The sequence below is a fragment of the Stenella coeruleoalba genome, assembly GCF_951394435.1.
Source record: "Stenella coeruleoalba genome assembly, chromosome: 10".
In the NCBI taxonomy this organism is placed as follows: Eukaryota; Metazoa; Chordata; class Mammalia; order Artiodactyla; family Delphinidae; genus Stenella; species Stenella coeruleoalba.
The window spans coordinates 78,993,413-79,008,183 of NC_137156.1; the positions used below are offsets into that span (position 1 = coordinate 78,993,413).

General features: G+C 44.6%; 1 protein-coding gene across 1 annotated transcript in view; it reads left to right on the forward strand.

Annotated features, from left to right (window-relative positions):
- The window catches only part of SNTN (sentan, cilia apical structure protein), a gene marked incomplete at its 5' end in the record, with an annotated part of 56,394 nt that extends 42,189 nt beyond the window's left edge, over nt 1-14,205 (forward strand). The window contains 2 exons of the transcript XR_013830189.1: nt 3,133-3,212; nt 14,133-14,205. The remainder of the gene's footprint in view (nt 1-3,132; nt 3,213-14,132) is intronic.
- Between the last annotated feature and the right edge of the window lie 566 nt (nt 14,206-14,771).

Below are 14,771 nucleotides of genomic sequence, written 5' to 3' on the forward strand. Positions count from 1 at the left end.
TTCTCAGTTGGGGGTGATTCTCCACCCCGTCTCCATCAGGGGACATGCGGCAACGTCCAGAGACATTTTTGATAGCAGAAGCTACTGGCATTTAGTGGTAGAGTCCAGGGATGCTTCTAAACATCCTACAATGTATGGGACACACAACAAAGAATCATCTAACCCAAAATGTCAATAGTGCAGAAATTAAGAAATTCCGAACTAGTCCAAAATCTTGGACCAGTTCAATTAAAGGGAAAGGAGAGAAAGGAGAAAGGCAGGAAGAAGAGTATATCAGTTAGGAATAAGTTCAACTGCAAGAGAGAGAAAAACTCCAAAATAAAGACGGCTTAAGCAAGACAGATATTTATATCTCTTTTTTCTAGAGAAGCACACTGTTGAGAAGTCCAGGGCTAGCATGACACTGCCCAGTCATCAGGGAATTGATCTGCCATCTGCCCCAGCTGTTTTCTTCTTAGGGTCCACATTAGGACGTGATGGTTTAAGCTCAAATGACTAATTCCAGCCAGCAGGAAGGAGGAAGACGTGCCCAGCCTTGAAGAACACATCCCATGAGCCACACCTAGTGTCCATTTCGATAGATTTATCACACGGCCACACTGAATTGAAAAGGAGGATGGAAAAAGGCAATCCTTATTCCAGGAAGCCATGAGCCCAACTAAAAATCTGCAGGTTCTCCTCCTACACTGTTGGTAGGAATGTAAACTGGTGCAGCCACCAGGGAACACAGTATGGAGATTCCTTAAAAAACTAAAAACAGAGCTACCATATGACCCAGCAATCCCACTCCTGGATATATATCTGGAGAAAACTCTAATTCGAAAATATCTATGCACCCCGATGTTCATTGCAACACTATTTATGAGAGCCAAGACATGGAAGCAACCTAAATTCCATCAACTGCTGAATGGATAAAGAAGATGTGGTACATATACACAATGGAATATTACTCAGCCATAAAAAGCAATGAAATAATGCCACTTGCAGCGAAATGGGTGGACCTAGAGATTATCATACTGAGTGAAGTAAGTCAGACAGAGAAAGACAAATATCATATGATATCACTAATATGTGGAATCTAAAAAAAAATGATACAAATGAGCATGTTTACAAAACAGACTCACAGACCTAGAAAACAAACTTATGGTTACCAAAGGGGAAAGGGGGCGGGAAGGGATAAACTAGGAGTTGGGGATTAGCAGATACAAACTACTATATATAAAATAGATAAACAACAGAGTCCTACTGTATAGCACAGGGAGCTATATTCAATACCTTGTAATAACCTATAATGGAAAAGAATCTGAAAAAGAATATATATATATATATCTGAATCACATTGCTGTACACCTGAAACTAACACAACATTGTAAGTCAACTTTACTTAAATTTTTAAAAATGCAGTATCTGCAAAGTGCAATAAAGCAAAGAGAAATAAAATGAGGTCTGCCTGTAATCATAAGAGCAAAAATAGAAATTAAAAAGAAGTGAAAAAAAAATCGTGGGGGTTCTATTACTGAAGTACAAGGGATGAATGAATGCTGGAAGACAGCTCACGGAGTCTGCCGCAGATGCGCAAACTAGATATTTGCTCTAGGGATGTTTGTAGTGTTTTCGTCTTTGTATTCACCCAACTGTTTTTCTAATACTCTTCCATTGCACTTGGTGTTTGTAACTGAAGCAACAAGTGCCATTTTATAATTCTACGAAGTGCATAATAATTAAGGGATACACCTCTTCAGGGAAAGGTGACAGGGAGGACTTGCATTGTTCCCAAATAGGAAACCAATAACCTCAGTAAGAGTGAAGATCGTACAGAAATCTGAGCCAGGGAAAAATAAGACCACAAAATTCCTAAACGGCCCACACGACTTCCCAAATGAGTTAGTTAACCAAGGATGCCAATTTAAAACTAAAAACTAAAACATGGGGGTAGGGGGATATATTTTTATATATTATACTTATTTATATATTTATATATTGCATATGTATATGTGTGTGTGGTGTGTATATGGGTGTGTGTGTTTATACTCCCCCGCGGTTTTCTCTTCCCATATATATGTATTCTCAACCAAATAAATGTTTGCACTGATAACAGCTTTCAACAAAACCCATCCCAATTTGCTTCCGGTTGTTTCTTATATATCTTGTCACACTGATAATGTTCAACAAATTTTAGATTGTTGTCACATTACTGTGTTCTTAACAGTGACTTTCCTATTTCTTCAAGTGCTTGGTCAGGATATCAACAGATTGGTGACCAGTCTGTTGTTCAAACTGTGTATTTCTGAAAGGTAATTTTTAACCCTGGGACACAGTGCTTCAGTTGCTGAAATAGTTGCTCTAGAATCTCTTGGAAGTGCCAACTGCTTCATTAATCTCCCACATATTGTTTCACACTTTCTGATGAAATGCCACTGTCTAACTTTATCATCCAGACCTAAACACGCAGAGCATAAAGCTGGGTTTACAGACAGATTTACCATCCACGATGTCAAACAAATTAAAAATGTTTAAGTGTCAACGACCTGATATTGAATTGCAAACAACTCTGGCTTCATTTGGGTGAGTGGGTTGGGCTAAATGGAACCTGAAGCTTTGAAATAGAATTCACCCACCGTTTCTGCTTAGCAATTATGCCAGCTTTTTTTCCTTGGAGATTGGAGCCTGGTTATGGAAATCACATTTGTGCCTCTTCTAAATATGCAGACTCATACTCCAAGCCTCTCATTTGTGATTCTATGATAAAGAAAAGAAGCTGAGAGGAAGGAAGACAACATTCGCGTTTCTGAACTTAATTTGAAGCTGACTTAACTCACTCTGAGCCACAGAAAAGAATAAGAGCAATTCCTCCTTCGCTGCCAATTAGAGCAAACCTCTCTCATCACGATAGAGTGGAGGTTCGGGGGGTCTGGTTATTTAGATAGACTGGGTTATTAGGAGTCAATCTTTGGGTCAGGGGAGGGGCTGTTTATCCCCCGAAATTTTGGACAAATTTTTTTCTTTCCCTCCATATCACAACAATATCTAGCATGTACTGGAAGCATGTTATATGCCAGGCACGGTGCTAAGCTCTCTATTTAATCCTTTGAAAACGTCCCTCTAATTTAGATATCATTTCCATTTGTACAGATTAAGAAGCAGAGCCTCAGAGATGCTAAGTCACTTTCCCAGGTCACAGAGCTTCCGGCTGGACTTCGATTTGAGCTCTGGTGAGCCTGATTCACTTACATTTTCTTAGTTTTCTTTTTAGAGTTTTGAAACATCTTTAATCCCTCTGGAATTTATTTTGGAACATGACATGAAATGAGACATCAGTATTTTGTTTTCTACAAATGTACAAATATACATTTTCTACAATTGTAACCAATTGACCCTGCCACAACTTAAAAATAAGGGGGGGGGGTTGTTTAACAATTTAATGACAAGAGGAAATGCTATGACAAAAGTTAAGTAGAAGAGGGCTTCCCTGGTGGCGCAGTGGTTCAGAGTCTGCCTGCCGATGGAGGGGACACGGGTTCGTGCCCCGGTCTGGGAAGATCCCACATGCCGCAGAGCGGCTAGGCCCGTGAGCCATGGCCGCTGAGCCTGCACGTCTGGAGCCTGTGCTCCGTAACGGGAGAGGCCTGCGTACCGCAAAAAAAAAAAAAAAAAAAAGTTAAGTAGAAGAAAAGGAGGAACACTAAGCTATATATACAGTGTAACTACATTAACATATATATATGACCATTAATACAATGTGTATGGAAATACTGATATAACCCTGGATGCTGTTGAAGCGTCTGAGGTCTGGCTTCAGACTGCCTGGGTGGGTCTAAATCCCACATCTACCTCTTACTCCCTCTGGGTGGCCTCCTGCAAATTACTTAACCTCTCTGTTCCCCGTCTCTCATCTATAAAATGTGGGTAGTAATATTACTCATCTCCTGAAGTGACTGAAAGGGTTAAATAAGTTGATCCATGTAAACACTTAGCATAGTGCTGGGCACCTAAAAAATACTGCACTTATAAATATGCCAAATCCTACGTTTATAGTTGTTATAACTGCATGGTGTCATCATATGCATTTTAATTTTTTCAAATTGTCTACAATGACTTCTTTTGGTTGTTTTGCATGTTATACTCAAAAAAAAAGTATAATTTTTTTTAAAAGCCTGGGTCTTCAGCATTCCACGAATGCCGAAATACTCTGAAAGCAAAAAAGTACGCCCCTTACAAACTTCCTTTTGAGATGCACCCTCACTGGGAGAACCCTCTGTCCCCCCAGCAGAAAACAAGTTCCTTATTTCCATAAGCTGATAACAGGGAACTTGGGCGCAAGGATTCAGTTTAAAAAAAAATCCTTAAATAACAAATAGGAGGTATTTGGCATTATGAAAACAAGAAGCAATAAATGTAAATAACTCCCAGGTGAATTATCTCTTCAAGTCCTTAAGGTGTTGTGAGATTCAGGAATATGTTATATTGCATTATAATTTATCATTGGATCTAGAAGTCTGTTCTGTAATAAGTCTAGTAACAGGGGTAGGAATTAATCCTCCATTCGCACCTCATTACGTTGCTGGGAATATCACCGAACTGGACTCCACATGAGACAGACTTTCGTGTAAGGGGGCCAGACATAGTAATCTAATGCAAGTACTTTCTGACACAGGGAAATGCTAAGGTAGAAAGCTAATTTATTCAATATAATGCAGTTCTCTGGCTAAATTTCCCCAGGCTTCAGATGAAGCTAATGAAGCAGAGGTTTATCTGTGTTTCTTCCAAGATGATTGATGAACAAATCAGCTGCAAGTAAGTGGGAAAACAATTGGGAGAAAAGCTGAATATGTTTCCTCCAGCACTGAGTCTGTCATGGCTCTGTAACTCCTTCTGTTCAGAAATTCAGTGTATAGAAGAAAAGGCTAGGCAACTAGTCCTGGCAACCTGTTACTCTTCTGGGAAATGGTGGTCAAACATTTCCTTCTAAGTAGTTAAATCCCTTCTCCCACTAGGGCCTTAGAAGCCTGAGAATGTTAAACAGTAGCTGTGTGACTTTGAGCTTGTTTCTTGACCTCTCTGAAGTTCATTTTCATCTGTCCAGTAAGAATACTTACCTTGCAGTAATTTTGTGAGGACTCCAGACAATTCATTTAAAGTGCTTATATTAGAACCTGACACCTAATGAGTACACAGTAGCTGTCTGTATAATTCCTGGGATTCTGATTTCAAGAGCCTTGGAAGGGTCTCTAGGTCACCTGCTCCCCCAACTAATTTGCTCATGTTTGAACCCCTTTAGGTGGAGAATTGGCTTTTATTCCACTATCATAGGTCAGGCTTAACCACAAATATCTAGGAGGGGTAGCAGTTTAGTTAAATTTACGCTAAGGTAGAAATGATCCATGTCAGAGTCTGACAGATTCTGAAGGGCTAGAAGGGAGACAGAAAACATAATGACTCGTTAAGCATTTTTTTTAGCAACAACTACGTGCTGGGTTTGCACTGGTCCTGGGAGACGGAGGCCAGAAAAGGCTCTGGACGTTGAACGTGTTCTTCTCTCTCCTGGCTCACTCCTGCTTCTCATCCTTCCTGCCTTCCTGGCTTGGTGCACTTCTTAGGTAACGTAGGCACTCAGATTCTGCAGTACAGACTCCAACACTTCAACTCCTACAGCAGAATCCTCCCTAGAACGTGACAGTCTTAGCCCCATGCTCAGATGTAAGACACTGCTATTTCTTTGTTTTAATCAAACTCAGTTTAAATCAGTTTCCAAGCCTGACCCCCTCCAGGCTGGGTAGAACTTCCATCTCCGTCACCATTGAGCGTTTACCTCTCTGGGAGTCACTTTAGAATCCAGGAGATTTTCGTGGTACCCGGGAGATAGGGCTCCCACGGCCCCCACCAACCTCCTCATGGGCCATGCTGGCAGCGGTCCCTCCCACTCTCGAAAGCACTCAGCTTCTGTGGGAACACAACTCCTATGAAAGTGGAGAGCCTGGGTGTCTTCATTCCGGCCACCCCATGGATGTTTGGCTGCCCTGGGAGGTACTGCCACTCTGCAATGTAAGCATCCCGACGTTTCTCACCCTCCGACTCTGGTCTCTTCTTGAGTCCAGACGGCTTCTTCTATCCCAGGGCTCTGCAAACATTTTCTGCAAAGGGCCAGATAGTAAATACTTCAGGCTTCACAGGCCATGCCATCTCGGTCACAGCCACTCAGCTCTGTTGTAGCACTAAAGCAGCCCTAGACAAGGCATAAATGGACGAAGGGGCCTTCAGCCCCATGACCCTTTACTTATGGACTCTCAAATTCCATTTTCACAAAGTGTTCATGTGTCACAACATTTTATTCTTCATTTGATTTTTTAGAACTGGATTTTGAGAAACCATTCTTAGTGTTCAGGACACTGAAAAGAAACAGCGGAGCCAGCTTTGGCACACGACAAGTAACTGGCCGATCCCTGCTCCGGCCTCTTGTCCTCAAAGAAACTTAACATAATCTCTTCAGTGAGTGTGGACTTTCGGAAAACAAAAGGCATTTATTCATTCATTCATTTGTTTAGCAAAGCTTTGTAGGGTGACCAGCCATCCCAGATTGCCTGGAACTCAGGAGGTTCTCAGCATGTGGCATTTTCAGAACTACAACTTGGAAAATTCTGGGCCAACTAGGACAGTTGATCACCCAACCTATTAAATGCCAGGCAGTGACGTTTCCAGAGCACAGAAAACAAAGTCTTTGTCTTTCTGAGGCTGGGATGCTCTTCAGGAAGACAGGTGCCTTCGCCCACAACTCCTGTTCTTGCCTTTGTGTCCACGCTGTCCCCCATCCCAGGGCAGAGGATGCAAAAAGGCCTGTGAAAGGAGACCAAGGGAAAATGCTTGGGGAAAAAGCCCAAATTATCAATTCAACAGATTTTCCTAAACACAGAGAAGTAGATAGTATTGAAAAACAAAATTCAACTGAGTAAATTTTCAGGATCTCGTTGACTTTATTCAGTGATTCATAAGTCAAGCAGCATCCAATCTAGTAGAGAGAAAGGCAAGAGATTTTACAGGCAGAAGGGAGCGGGAACAGGGAAGTTATACTAGGCAGAAAGTAGACGGGTTCTGGCAAGGTTATTTTCCCTTAGGGGATGGTAGGGGTCTATCAGGCACATGACCTAACTGAAGCTGATCGGGCAATTCCTGATTGGCTGGTTTAAGATTCCATTTCTGAGAGAGCCGAAACGGAATTAAGTCTTGATTTGGTGAGTGGGGACTCAGCACAAGTAACTCCATTTTGGGCCTCTTGTCTTTAACAGTAGTGTTGGTTCCAAGGCTCAAAGAAATAATGGAAAGAGTAGACAGGGGAAAGTTCTCTCTAATGCAATGTGAGTGAACCAACACCTAACCACACCCCTACCCATGTTGCAGGACGAAACCCAGGTCGGGCCATCTAGGCCTAGGAAGCCAAGCAAGGCCTCCCAGAGTGGCTCAAATCTCCTTCACACCTAGAGACTCCTCTTGTACTGGAAAATGGAAACATCCCAAAACCATATTATAAAAATTGTGGGCTATCTTACTTGTTCAATCCTATTGGTCCAACCCTGTGCTATATTTAGACACTCAGTTGGACTTCATGAGAAAAGTCTAAACTTGAGGCCCTTTGGAGATGTGAGGTCCAGGCAAAAAAGCTCTCTTCTTCTCCCTCACCCACACCCCCAAACCCATTTTCCTCCATGATAGGGTTTGGTAAAGTAATACAGCCTCACCGGAGCCCCTGTGAGGCTGTTCAGGGCCTTTATTTAATTAGGAAGGTTTCCCACTCTGGGACCACATGCCACAGTGGTGAGTGTTGCACACACTGGATCTCCCTATTGGGCCCCCTTTGTCAGGCAGCTTTGTGCAATATACAACCTGTGCTACCACACAAAGCCACCCTGAGGCAACTGTCTGACCCTTCAGGAAAGAAATCAGACCATTTGTCTGAAGTTGAAGGGATAAAAGACAGGGTGAATCAGTTGCACCAGACATCTTCGGCCCCATCGTGCCGTGCATTCAAGGTAACTGGGATCCAAACTACTTGTCTCTGATTCCAGAGCAGTAACTTGCTCCTTAAGGAAGTTATTTCTGTCTCCCAATCACTTGTGTTTTTGACAACTGGCTGTTTCTTGCCTATTGTGTCTCCCTGTAGTTCTACTTGCAGAATGTGCCCGCAAAGGATGGGCTGAATCATGGGCTGGGAAAGCTTTGAAAGCCAGCCAGGTGGAAACTTGAAGACAAAAGGTCTTCAAGCAGATATTATTTGCAGTCTTGGGTTAAGCAGCTGCTGGGGGTAGGGGAGGACAATAAGAAGTGCACCCTAAATTAAGCTTCAAAGGGGGGGGCTTCTTTAGCTTGGTGGGGGGCGGGGTGGGAAAGGAGGCCCTAGGACAAGGGCTTTTATACATCCGCCACTCCCCTCCCCCAGCTGAGAATTGTTAATCAGGTACGGGTGGTAAAGTCCCCTAAATGCATGGCCTGACAGCACTGCCTCACAGCTGGTAGTCAGGTTGCCATGTCAACAGGAAGAGACCCTATTGGGGTTTTTATTTACTCATTACCAAGTTCTCTAAGTAGCTCCTAGCTATGGGAGAAGGTAAGAAAGCTGATCTCTGACTCGCAGGCTGTTTTCCTAGGCAATGGAATTATTTTGACCCCAATGGGGAAGACTGGGGTCCTGCAAAGGCACCCAGAGTATGGGAAGGAGGGGTGGGAGAGTGAGAGGGATGGAGCCTTCCTGTGAAGCCTCCTGTTTTACTGACAGGGAGATTCACATTTATGGGGTGTCTATCATGTGACTGAAATTCTGCTAGAAGCTACACAGATTAGATTTTATTTCATTCTCACAGCTATCATATAGGATTGCTATTAGTGTTCCCATTTTACAGATGAGTAAAGAGAGGCTAAAGGGCCAAACAGCAGAGCAATGTTTAACTGAGGACAGGTCGACAAGATGGACTATCATGCAGCCATGTAAAAATCATCTTTTCGAAGATACTTCTTGACACATTCTCAAAAGTACACAATATAGCATGTCCATATGATAAGATATACATGATGAACAAATATCCACAGGAAAAAAAGCATGGATACTAACATTGTGGAAATCACCAAAAACCACCCAACTGAGAGCAGGCAAAGACTATGTATTCAGAGCTTGCTACACAAGGGGGTTGGCCACCATCGCTTGCATGCGGCAGAGACTGAAAGGCAGGCAGAGGAATGAAAAAGGTTTGTAGTAGAAAAAAGGAGAGGCTTCAGGCGTGACCAGATAGGAGGCTGTTGGCATGGGGAAGGTGGAGAAGGGCTGTCTAGGAGCGGGGCGTCGTATGTGATTTGTTAGGGGAGCATATCTGGCTTCTCTGATTGGTCCTAAGATCCAACTGTATGCTGCCTACAAGAGATGCACTTTAAATATGAAGACACAAATAGGTTAAAATAGATGGGAAAATCTATACCATGCTAACAATAGCATAAAAAGGCTAGAGTAACCATATTAATAAAAGATGAAAAAGACTTCAAGATAAAGAATATTACCAAAGATAAAGAGGTATGCTTCATAATGATCAAAGGAATTTGATTTATTCAATTCATCAGGAAGACGTAATAATCATAAATATGTTAACACCAGAACTTCATAATAAATGAAGCAAAAAGAATGCCAGATTCCCTGCATGTACAGTTTTTCTGTGGCCTCGCTGTGAGCTGAGTATATTTCCCTACACCTTGACTTTGTCCATATGACTTGCTTTGCCCGATGGCCTGAAGGGGGAAGAGGCAATGTGCCAATTCCAACCCCAGACGTGAAGAGGCATAGCAGACTTCTGCTTACTTTCTTGTGTGTCTGCCTTACCCAGGAGAGGTAAGTGCCCCAGCCGGCCCACTGGTCCTAATATGATGACAGACACATAATGAAGAATTACCTGACTGACCAGCAGACTTGCAGCTTAGACCCACCCAGCCTAACCCAGAATTAGGGAGTATTATGAACAACTTTACATCAACAATTACGGCAACTAGATTTAGGGACAACCCCCTCCAAAAGATAACAAATTCCTATTGTCTAGGACATTGAAACTGTCTACTGCAAAGAGGGATGTTTATGGAGAACACTAAGAGGCATCACCAAGGTTTCTCAGAACAATGTTTTTATATATGAATCCCAGTTCAGGAGACCCTCTAAATTGGCCACACTGTGCTGGCTCAGGAAAAGTGAGAAAAAGGAGGGACTATAAACAAGTTTCCAAGTCAGTGAGGTGCTTCTTTTCTTTCTGAAAATTAAATACAGCTGCAGGAGTCCCTTCATTATAAGTGGGGTGATCAGGGACAATCCATCCATAAAGTGCAATCATCCAACCTCTCGATAACATATTTGGATGATGGTGCAAGGTTCTGATAACATATACAAAAAGGTCAGAGTGCCATGGAACTTACAATATTCATGAGAAGTTGTATTAATTGTGTTTATTTTGCAACAATAAGAATACAGTCTATCGACTGCATCGCTACTACATATCAAGAGTGATGCTAAAACATTTTCTAAACATTGGCTTGAAAGAAACCCTATGAAGTTGATGTCATAACTCCATTTTATAAGCCAGGACACTTAGGGTAATATGTCCAAAGTCACATCATGATTTAGGCCAGGTCTGATGAGCGTCAACGGCCAGATAACATCTCAGTGGTTAGAACACAGAGTCTGCAGCCAGCACCGGAACTGAATTCCAGCCCCACCCTTTCGTAGCCTGGGGGAATCTCGGGCAAGTTACTTAATGTGTCAGCGCTTCATTTTCTTTATGTGTAAATGGAAATAAGAATGGACCCCGTTCGGGCCCAGCCTGGCCGAGGCTCTCTGCCTTGGCAGGGGAGGGTTCTTTTTTCCCTTTGGGTTCAGGGAGGCAAATAATGAAACCGGAGCTGAGATCGACACAGCACAAGCTTTATTCAGTGGCCAAAGAATGGAGAAGTGGGAACTAAGTTCACAGATCACCTTCTCACCACGTGGGGAGAGGGATTTAATTTTAAAGAGTGAAAACAAAGGGAGGAGGAGTGAGGCTAATGATGGGGAGACATACGCATTCGTCTACTGGAGAAGGGCCGGGGCTTTTCTCTAGGGAGTGGGGTGCCACCCCCTTTTTATCCTCTTTTGATCCTTAATGTCTGGTCAGGGCCGCCGGTAGGTGTGTCATTTAACATGCTAATATAGTAAAATCAGCATAAATGAGACTCTGTTGGAGCGTCAGTTACCATCTTGGTCCCAGCTGGGTCCATCTGGGTTTTTTGTTTGTAGCTTCCTTTCTCATCTCTGGACCCTTTAACTTAAAGATTTATGTTAACTCCTGCTGAAGGTGGGGTTTGGTGGGTTTTGAGCCAAGACCTGGAGCAGCTCTGGCAACACACCTCCCCTTCAGATTCAAAAGGTAATTTAGATAAAATGTTGATGAAACAGGGTGAGACTTGAGCTAGAGTTTCATCTTGATTTGTGTTCCCCAGAAACAGACCCTGCGACAGAGATTTGAGTGCAAGTAGTTGAGGTGGGAAGTAGTCCCACGAATGTGGGTGCGGGAGTTGGGGAAGTGAGACAGGGAACGGGAGGCAGCCAGTGAGGGGGGTGTTATGAAGCAGATCTCACTGTGGACAGGGGAGCTCAGAGCTGCTGGGGAACCACAGGACACTGTCACATGTGCCTTGGTTATCCCAGCTGCGCGGTGAGGAAGCTGGAGTGTTCACCCACAGGCTCCCTGTCCAGCACTGATTGAGAACCGCTCCTGAGAGCATTAGCTTGACGGTGCTGTTGGCTTGCTCAGGGCCAGTCGTGCTCCTACAGCCAGGAAAAAACCGTCAAGCAGAGACTGCAGACACTCCTAGTCAGGATCTTTCTGTGTGTAGAGATGAGTGTGGAGGGGGGCAGGTACCAAGAGCATCCACTCCAACTTTGAATGAAGAACAAGATTCTGATCTAAAAAAGAGTGGAAACACGTATATGTAGAACTGATTCACTTTGCTGTACACCTGAAACTAACGCAACATTGTAAATCAACTAGACTCCAATTAAAAAGGAACAGGATTCTGATACACAGGAAGAAGCAAAGAAGAGACTGGTTTTTCTTTTATTTCATTAGGAGTTCAGAATATCTAGATAAACCCCGAGTCTATTTCATGTTTGAGCCAATACATTTCCTTGCTGAATATTTTTAATCAGGAGGCCTTTTCCTAGACCCCAGAGCAGAATGATCTGGTGAAGAAAAGCTGGTGATGCCTCCAGTTCACCCTTAGGTTCCTCCCTCGAGGTGAAGTCAGGCAACCTGTGTTCAAATCCCCAGTGCACCCCAGACTAACCCTGGCCTAGTCACACATCCCACCAAGCCTCTATTTCCTTATCTGTGAAATGGTAATGATGTCTGCACACCTTCTGCCTCTGAAACTGTGGGTAATGATTACTCATCCATTTCACCTGCCTTGACTAATCAAGGTCATTTTAAGACTTGCGTGTCCTCCAGGCTGCACGGAGCCTAAACAATAAGATGTTTGCCTGAGTTGTTTTCCAGAAACTTGGAGTCAGCTGTGTCTAGTTCTAGCTGCGCCGGTTAGGACTGAATAGCAGCACTGACCCGCCAACTGGGCATGCACCTGTGTCCACTCCGTGACCTTTTGACATCAGAGGGCTAAAAGCTCCACCCTCAGATCGTGCTAAGCCCCATCCATTGCCCGTGCGGAGCCCTGTAGCCTAGTTACACCTGCGCAGAAGGAAGATTCCTGCACCTGATTCCAATCACCTTTCCCCACGCCCCGCATGTTCCCCACGCCTCAGCCCGCCCTGCTGCTTTGTTCCTCATCCTATAAATACAACCCTCCCCCTACCCCTAGCCCCTTGCCTTCGTGGGGTGTGTGTGTGAGGTTTGTTCTGTGGTCTCCACAGTTGGTCGCCTTGCAAAAAACCTCTCTGCTACAAACCTCTGTGTCTCAGCGTTTTGGCTTGCTGAGCGTCAGGCATAAACGAACCTGGTTCAGTAGGACCTCCCTCTGAGTGCAGCATTTTTTCATAAGGCCCTACGTGTGCCACACATCCTGTGGTACAGCTAGGAACTGAAAGATAATGGAGGTAAGGCCCTAGTTTGCAAAGATCTTACTATCTAACAGAGAAGACAAGTAAGCCAGGGATTATAATACAATGGAAGTGGCGTTCTAGCAAAGGCGATCGCCTAAGGCTAAGAGAACAACAGAAAGAAATGGGGTGGGAGAGAAAGAGCCAGTCTGAAGGACGTGACACAAGCTTGATCTTCGTGATGGTCATGCAAACGACCCTTGCGGACAGACCTCCGCTACAGGGAGGGTAGCTGACTGAGGGCTGCAGCTGCTGCTACTCTGAACTCCATCCCAGCACCAAAGCCACACTCCACGGGCTGACTTTGGCTCAAGGACTCCTCAATGGCCGTCCAGATGCTTCTATTCAGCCTTCTCTCCTTGTCTCCTTGCTTTCCAGTCAGACGGCTTTCCCAGCCTTTTCCAGCTCCCTCCCAAACTTTTCATTCAGGTATTTCTCCTTAAAAAAAAATTTCTTCAGTGTTTAATTCTATCTTAGCATCTGCTTCTTGGAGGAGCCAGACTCATTGTCTGGAAGGAAAATAGGAGTAGGTTGGCAAAGAAAGTCAGAGGAAATGGTGGGAGCACAGGCAAGGAGGCAGAAGAAGGTCCAAGTACAAGAAATGGAGCCGCATACACTACCTGACCGGGAAGGAAGGAAGGGCGTGGAGTGGGAAATGTGTTCCCGAGCTAGATGGTACATTAGATGGGGAAAGTGATCAGGGTCAGATCATCAAGGACCTGTTAGGGCAGCGGTCCCCAACCTTTTCGGCACCAGGGACTGGTTTCGTGGAAGACGATGTTTCCACAGACCGGGGTCGGGGCCGGAATGGCTCCGGTGGTAATACGAGTGATGGGGGGCGATGGAGAGCGGCAGATGAAGCTTCACTCACTCGCCAGCCACTCACCTCCTGCTGTGCAGCCGGTCCGAGGCCCAGGGCGTGGGGACCCCTGTGTTAGGGGATTCAGAACCTGTCCAGGTACAATGCGGGGGACGGACTGTCAAGTTGTAGGAAAGGGTAACAAAATCAGGTCTGTGTTGCCCGCAGGCAGCAAGGGAAGATGGACTGGTGGAGAGCAGGACTGGAAGGTCAGAGAGAAGACGCTGCACTGATTCAGGTGAGCAATCACGAGGGCCTCACCTGGGGAGGGTAAGTGATGGAGAAGAGAGAAAAGATAGATGCAAGTGATATGCACCAGGTGACATTGTTACAACTTGATATTCTTGGACTCTGGTGAATATGGAGTGTGGCTGAAAGTAAGGAGCTGAGGGAAATACCCAGGTTTCTAGTGGAAGCAGCCTATTATATAGAAGCCTAACAGTTCACTGGAAACAAACTGGCCAAGAAGCACACACTTGCGTTCATTAAGCTGCATGACATTCATAACTTGTAATTCACGTGACATTTATTTTATTATTATTTTTGTGTGTGTGGTATGCGGGCCTCTCACTGTTGCAGCCTCTCCCGTTGCGGAGCACAGGCTCTGGACGCGCAGGCTCAGCGGCCACGGCTCACGGGCCCAGCGGCTCCGCGGCACGTGGGATCTTCCCGGACCGGGGCACGAACCCGTGTCCCCTGCATCGGCAGGCGGACTCTCAACCACTGCGCCACCAGGGAAGCCCAACATGTGTATTTTATACCTAGAGCACAACCCAATTTGGACCAGCCACATATCAAGTGTTAAAT